The following is a 7,576-nucleotide window of genomic DNA, read 5'->3' as shown; positions in this document are numbered from 1 at the left end:
TAGTGACCAGAGGGGAGATGAGAGGGGAATGATGGAGGAAAGCAGGGGAAGGGTTAAGTCCAGGAACGTGTATAGAGGATCCATGGGCATGGAAAATGGGGTTTGACTAGGAGAGTGGGGGGGGGCAGGGGAGAGCAACAGGGAGAAACATGGGACAACTATAATTGAACAACAACAATAAAAAAAGAATTTTATACCCAGCAAAAAAAGAAAAAAGAAAAGAAACACTTGGAGAAAGAAGCAGGCCATTTAGAATGCGGTCCTCAGCATAGGCGATGTGCATTCACAGAGCCTTCCCAGAGACTTCTGGTTCCTCCAGCTTTTGTTGTTCCCTAACTGTAACATACATGTCCCAGTTCTCCCCAAGGCCTTGGGAAACCATATGCTATCCTTCCTTACTTATCCTTGTATCTCAAACAACTATAAATAACACCCAAAATCTGAGCATATATATTCCCTGCATGGTAAAAGAGCCTAATATAAGTGGAAAGGGAATTAATTTACAATTCTGTTATCTTTAATGGCTAAGATTCCTAAAGGCAGAGGCCACACATCTACCATATTTTGGCATGCTATTAAGGTAACATAATAAAAACAGCTTTAGTGAGTTTGTCTGCATAAATTTGCTCACTGTCTAGCAGAGAGGCTTTTCAATATGTCAGTATAACTTATCTCCTATCTTTGCATGGGGTATTTCATGAATTTAAAGCTGTAAAATATTGAACCTGGGCCAGGAAACCTTGATCATAATCAGAATTGATCATAACAAGGAGATGGGAAAAATCACCTGAAATCTCTTAGCCTCAATTCCTTCATGTGTAGGGCTCATGTGTTTTGACTTATGGCTGTTGTAAAAATCAAAGCAGAGAACATATGTGTAGCACTTTGTAAATTTGATATGCCATGCAGATATGGTTGATAAGACTAGAATCTCAGAGGTGGAAGGGACTTTGCAACACCTCAGATGTAGTCCTTACCCAATTCAGAATAATTTTTAGTGCTTTTAATCTTCTGTAACTTTTACTTATCCTGTGACTTTCATCTCCTGTTTTATTTAAATATAATGTCTTAGCATATCTTATTCAATGAACTTCCTGATATTCCTAAAACAACATTTGAAACAAAGACTAGGTTAATTTTTTCTTGAGTTAAGTAGTATAAGCAGAGGAAAAGAAGGATTCACTCCAAGACTTCATAAATACAACCTTATTGACAGTAAGCATAGGAATCATGTGTGTATACTACCAGACATGCCTATATCAAACGGAACTTGGACTGGGCAGAAAGTTAAACTAGTGGAGTCGAGCTGCATCCCTCCCTCTCCCACTTCAGTTCCTAGGACTCCCTTTCCCTATGCTCTGTGGCAGCAACATACCTTAAGTCTGACCTTATGCCTCCTCTATCAGCTTTCAAGCACATATGTGTCCTCTGGGCTTTGCTCAAAGTAACCAGATTTAATGAAGGAAGTGCCTGTTAAGAGCAGAATATATTTCTCACCTTGAATATCATTCACATTTTTTAAAGGAATGATTCATTTTCTTCTTTTTAGCATTGATTTTATTTATTTTGTTTTAGAAAGAGGGGAAGGGAGGGAGAAAGAGAGGGAGAGAAACATCAATGTGTGGTTGCTTCTCATGTGGCCCCCTCTGGGGACCTGGCCTGCAACCCAGGCATGTGCCCTGACTGGGAATCAAACCAGCGACTCTTTGGTTCACAGGTTAGCACTCAATCTACTGAGCCATACTAGCTGGAGCTGAATATCGGTCACATTTTAAAAGCTGCCTAAATAAGCAGTAAGAGCCATGAATTGATGGAATTCTCACTAACACTGACAATTCCAGTCAGTAACTCCTAATGTCCTTATGTAGGACACCTCCTTTGAGGCTCAGGGGTAGGCCAAGAGGCAGGTTAGCTCTCCATCAAAAAAAATGTAGCTGTGTAGCTGTGTGTCTGTCTTTCTGTCTTGGAAAATAAAACCATCTAGATATTGGCTAGCCATCTCATTTTTACTATAACCCGTGAATATAATTACTTTCTAACGTGATTAAATCTGCCCAATTTGGGGCAGACAGTTAGCCAATATGTGTCAAAGAATGATTTTTCTAATCATTGACAGGCCTTTTTTTTTTTTTTTTTTTTGATGTAGTCAGCACTGACCAGGCTGCAGAAGTATTGTTTATTCATGATCCAAATGCATGCTGATATCTCATTAGGCCCAGATGTTCATATTCATAGATACAATCTTGACACCAGAGCCCAAACCAACATTATGCTGGGAGTTTAAATTCCTAAAATTCAGCCCTTATTATTTTTACTCCCTTGGGAAAATGTACATCTCCCACCTCCCTCACCTCCAACACCCTCCAGACTACAAAGAACACTTTCAAAACAGTCAAAGAGAATGGAAATATATTTGGAGCAGTGGGATTTTAAGTCTTAGTAAGAGCCAGGAGACCTAAATTCTCCACAGCTGACCTATGATGGTATTAAGACAGAAACAATTTCAGAAGAATTCAATGAGAAAAGATACAGAGAACAATCTAGGAAATAGCAAAAAGAATGACTAATGGGATAAATGTTAGATCAGATAAATAAGGGTTAGAGGATTAAAGTGTTTTTGTGCCAAAGAGAATGAGTCCCAGGGTTGATTTACTAATTGATTATTAATAATTGGCCGAGCTTGATCTGGAGTTCTTAAATTGTTACAAAGAGTCTTTCTCTTCAGCTTCAGTAATTTTAGGCAAAGGAGGGTCAGTTCAAATGGAGCTATAACTTGCTCTACTTCAAAAATATGAAAAGCTATTTTAAACAAGATTATAGTTCTTTGCCTTATACTGAAAACCAAGCATATACCAGTAAGTGGACTAGTGATTTGAAAGTGTGGTTAGATTTAAAGATGTTCTTGATTGAAAGAGTGACTGATTACATACTGAGAAACCAAGAGAGTTTGGAAGGATATTAATTCCTAAAATATGTCAATGTAATGTACAAAAATAATGTTTTATGTTCCTTTTATACTTGGTTCATTTCCATGATTTTACCTTCCGAGTGAAAGAGTGTTGATTAAACCATTTGAATAGATACTGAGACAGCTACAATCTTGGGGACAAAATAATTACATTTAGACTCCTGGCCAAGATGGAGACATAGGTAGACACACTCTGTCTCCTCACACAACCAAAAGAAGGACAACAACAAATTAAAAAAAAAAAGCAACCAGAACTGACAGAAAATCAAACTGTATGGAAGTCCAACAACCAAGGAGTTAAAGAAGAAACATCCATCCAGACTGGTAGGAGAGGCGGAGATGGGCGGCCAGGTGAAGAAGATTTGTGGCAAGGTGGTGGCTGGTGGACTGGGGTGAGGCAGCAGCTGGCAGAGCAGTCAGTCCCACATTCACGTGCAGATAAACTGGGAGGAACAACTGGGCAGCAAGACAGATGAGCAACCCTGGGTTCCAGTGTGGGGAAATAAAGTCTCAAAGCCTCTGACTGAAAACACCTGTAGGGGTTGTGGCATCAGGAGAAATTCCCAGCCCCACAGGAGAGTTCGTTGGAGAGACCCACAGGATCCTAGAATGTATACAAATTCACCCATTGGGAAATAGCACCAGAAGGGCTCAATCTGGTTGTGGAAAGCGGGAGAAGTGGCTGAAAGTCCACAGAGAGCTGAGCAAGTGGCATTGTTCCATCTCAAACCCCTCCCCACATATAGCATTGTAACAGGGTGCAGCCAAGAGGGGAGCCCCAAATAGGGATTTGTAATAGGGTCCAGAAGAGCTTGGAGATAATTGGCTCCACACCACAGGGCCACACCTGCCCGGAATGTGGGCAGCTGTGGCCAATTGTGAGAGGAGCTGGAAATGGGTCTACAGAGGAAGATTAGCGCTGGGATTTAAACAGAGGCACAGCAGCCACTGGGTGTCTCTCTTTTTGGGACCACATGTCTGTTTAGGACCACGTGGCTTTGGTGTCTTGAATGGGACCATGAGGTTTGGGTGAGAGTCAGGACCACTAAGGCTTTGGAAGTGCTCCTTTTTGCCACATGGAGGGTGCTGGGAGGACTGTGTGCATTTGTGGGGAACTTTAGTTTGTGTTATTTCAAATGAATAATAAATTCCTTTCCTTTTTACTGATCTCTGGTATTAAGAGACATCTTTCCTCAGGTGGTGGGCAAAATGAACCCAGATAGGTAGGGAGGAACCCCCTGTAGACTGTAACAGCATCACAACACAGTGACGTGGGTTGCCCCACCCTGGTGAACACCTAAGGCTCTGTTCCTCACTACATAACAGGAGTGCTGAGACCAAAAAAAAAAAAAAAAAGGCCCAAATGAAAAAACAGATCAAAGCTCCAGAAAAAATACAACTAAGGGGCAAAGAGATAGCGAACCTATCAGATGCACAGTTCAAAGCACTGGTGATCAGGATGCTCATAGAATTGGTTGAGTTTAGTGGCAAAGTAGATGAAAAAATGAAGGCTATGCTAAGTGAAATAAAGGAAAATGTACAGGGAACCAAAAGTGACAGGAAGGAAACCCGGACTCAAACCAATGGTTTGGAGTAGAAAGAAGAAATAAACACTCGGCCAGAACAGAATGAACAAACAAGAATTTTAAAAAAGGCAGAGAGGCTTAGGAACCTCCAGGACAATTTTAAATGTTCCAACATCTGAATCATAGGGGTGCCAGAAGGAGAAGAGGAAGAGGAAGAAATTGAAATCTTATTTGAAAACATAATGAAGGAGACCTTCCCCAATCTGGTGAAGGAAATAGACTTTCAAGAAGTCCATGAAGCTCAGAGAGTCCCAAAGTTGGACCCAAGGAGGAACTCACCAAGACACACTATAGTTACATTACCCAAGATTAAAGATAAGGAGAGAATCTCAAAAGCAGTGAGAGAAAAGGAGACAGTTACCTACCTACAAAGGAGTGCCTGTAAGACTGTCAGCTGATTTCTCAAAAGAAATCTTGTGGTTAAGAAGGGGCTGGAAAGCAGTATTCTGAGTTGTGAAAGGGAAGGACCTACATCCAAGATTACTCTATCCAGCAAGGCTATCATTTAGAATGGAAGGGCAGATAAGGTGATGCCCAGATAAGGTCAAGTTAAAGGAGTTCATCATCACTAAGCCCTTATTATATGAAATGTTAAAGGCACTTATCTAAGAAAAAGAAGATAAAAACTATGAACAGTAAAATGACAGCAAACTCACAGTTATTAACAACTGAACCTAAAAAGGAAAAAAAATTACATGTATACAATAGGAATAATAATTATACAATACCTTGAACACCAAGAATGTATAATTTCTAGTGGACTGCTTTTGCCCAGCATAAATTAAACCTTCTTTCAGACTGTAGTTCTGAAAGAACCTTCCATTTTAATTTAGATGACCTAATACATTACATAACAAGTTTTAGGGTCTTTTTTTTTTTCTTTTTTTTTTTTACCCAGGACCATTGTTTATTATAAAGATGGACTCTGATGGGCTTATCAGTAGGATTTCTGGTAGTGAGCACGGGCACCAGGACCTCCAAAGGTTTTGGATTCCCAGCGACGGGGATCAGCTACCAGCAGGGTCCCGTCATACTGGATGAGGATGTCTTTGATCTTCTTCTTGGAGATCCACATATTTCTGGTAATAAGCCACCAGGGCTTTGGAGATGAACTGGTGGATTGCATAAATCTGGGCCACATGACCACCATCCTTCACGCGGACTCGGATGTCCACGCCAGCAAATCACTCCTTCCCCAGAAGCAGAACAGGTTCCAGGAGCTTGTATTGCAGCGTGCAGAGCTTGATCATCTCCAGGGGCCACCCGTTCACCTTGATTAGACCATTGCCCCGTTTGCAGTGCGCCACTGCTGTGGCCATCTGTCCGAAGGCCTGCACGGACTGCAGAGGACCTTTGGATGGCATTGCTGCGGGTGCGCATGCACAAGCGATCCTCTAGGGTTTTCTTTAGCTACTAGGATGTCAATATCTGAGGGCGTTTTTGAGCTATATTCTGAACCAAGAATGCTTGTGATACTTCATCATACAATTATATTTAGGATCATGGTCAAAATTAGGCTGGCTATATGATACCACTGAATGCTAGCTGCTCAGTTTTGAGCTAGATTTGACCTAGAAAATACTAAGGAGTTCTCTTAAGTACTCACCTGAACTTGTTTCTGTTGACTTGAAATAAATAGACCGACAGATTTTTCTCTAGCAATATGGGTTTATTCCGGAACAATAAATAATTGCCATTCAGGACCTGTGGTCTAATGATGAACCGTGTGAAAGTCCTGAGAAACAAAAGAGAGAAAACTTGTAGAGAAAATTTGAACAACTTTAGTTGAGCTCAGCAATCCACAGTTGGGTATGTGAGCTCCCCCTGCTGGCCTCCCAACTTCATTTTAGACAAGGTTTCTTGTATATTAATTTTTACATTCCCAGGTGAAAATCACAAACGCACTATTGACTTTAAAGCCTTGAAGGGGTTCAGAACAGGCCTCCCCAAGATGTGCTACTTTGGCATGTGGATTATTTTGAGCTAAAGGCAACTGAGTCCCTGCAGGCTCAAGAGAAATTTTACCTCTTCCTTAAAGAATTTAAATTGTTAGACTTGCTCATAATATGAGCTACTGCCAGAAATAAATTTTTATGACCTATCTGTATGGCAGGGAATACAGCTAATTACTGAGTATCTGCTCTTTTCATCATTCTGTGACTTACCCTACTCCCCTACGAAGCCCAGGGCTTTATCCTTCCTATTCATTGGCTCCAGATGGCACATATATCTTATTTTACCTTTTGGTCTTTGAGCCTCTCTCATATGTGGGGTTCCCATACATACAAAATTAAATTTTTTTCTCCTGCTAACTCCTGCTATCTCATGTCAATTTGATATTAGACCAGCCAAGAGAACCTTTGTAGGGTAGAGTAAAATTCTCCTTCCCAACAGCTTCTTGAATTTTTTAATTATCCTCACAAAAATAATATATGTTTCTTGTTGGATTTTTAAAATTAAATATAAGTAATGCAAAAAGCCTACACAAAACATATCCACTAATAGATCGGCACAGTTAACATTTTTGTTCCCTTTCTCTTTTCAGAGAAGAGTGAATGTGTGCATTTACATATTGTTATGTTTTCCCTCCCAAATCAATTTATTATAAACATTTTTATGCTACTAAATAACTATTAATTTCAAAATAGGCTTTGAAGATAAATGATTATGCTAGGAATACTTTCAGGAAAAACTTGAATTCTGAATGAAACATATCAAAGGCAAGTAACTCAAACCTTCCCCTGGAAGTCTCCTTTACAGTTTTTTGCCTATATGGTCATTTAAATGATTTCTTCCAATGTTGGTGAATTAGTTGTGGAAGACATACACACCTTGGTTAGAGGCAGCTTGATTTGCTAGAAATTGTAATAACCTGAAAATCAAGAGACCTGGGATCCAATCAGGGCTCCTGATTCACTGACTCAGTTACAGCGGAAGTAGGAATTAACCCAGAAGTCTTTATTTATAATATGAGCCTGTCTAAAAGTGCCAGACTGTAATATCAATTTGATGGATACAATAA

General features: G+C 40.2%; 1 pseudogene; it reads right to left on the bottom strand.

Annotated features, from left to right (window-relative positions):
- Positions 1-5,446: 5,446 nt before the first annotated feature.
- Positions 5,447-5,948, bottom strand: LOC114490861 (annotated as a pseudogene).
- Positions 5,949-7,576: the final 1,628 nt, after the last annotated feature.

This window comes from Phyllostomus discolor, chromosome 2 (genome assembly GCF_004126475.2).
Source record: "Phyllostomus discolor isolate MPI-MPIP mPhyDis1 chromosome 2, mPhyDis1.pri.v3, whole genome shotgun sequence".
NCBI lineage: Eukaryota > Metazoa > Chordata > Mammalia > Chiroptera > Phyllostomidae > Phyllostomus > Phyllostomus discolor.
The sequence above is the reverse complement of the archived record's forward strand: the minus strand, read 5'-3'. Positions and strand labels throughout refer to the sequence as shown.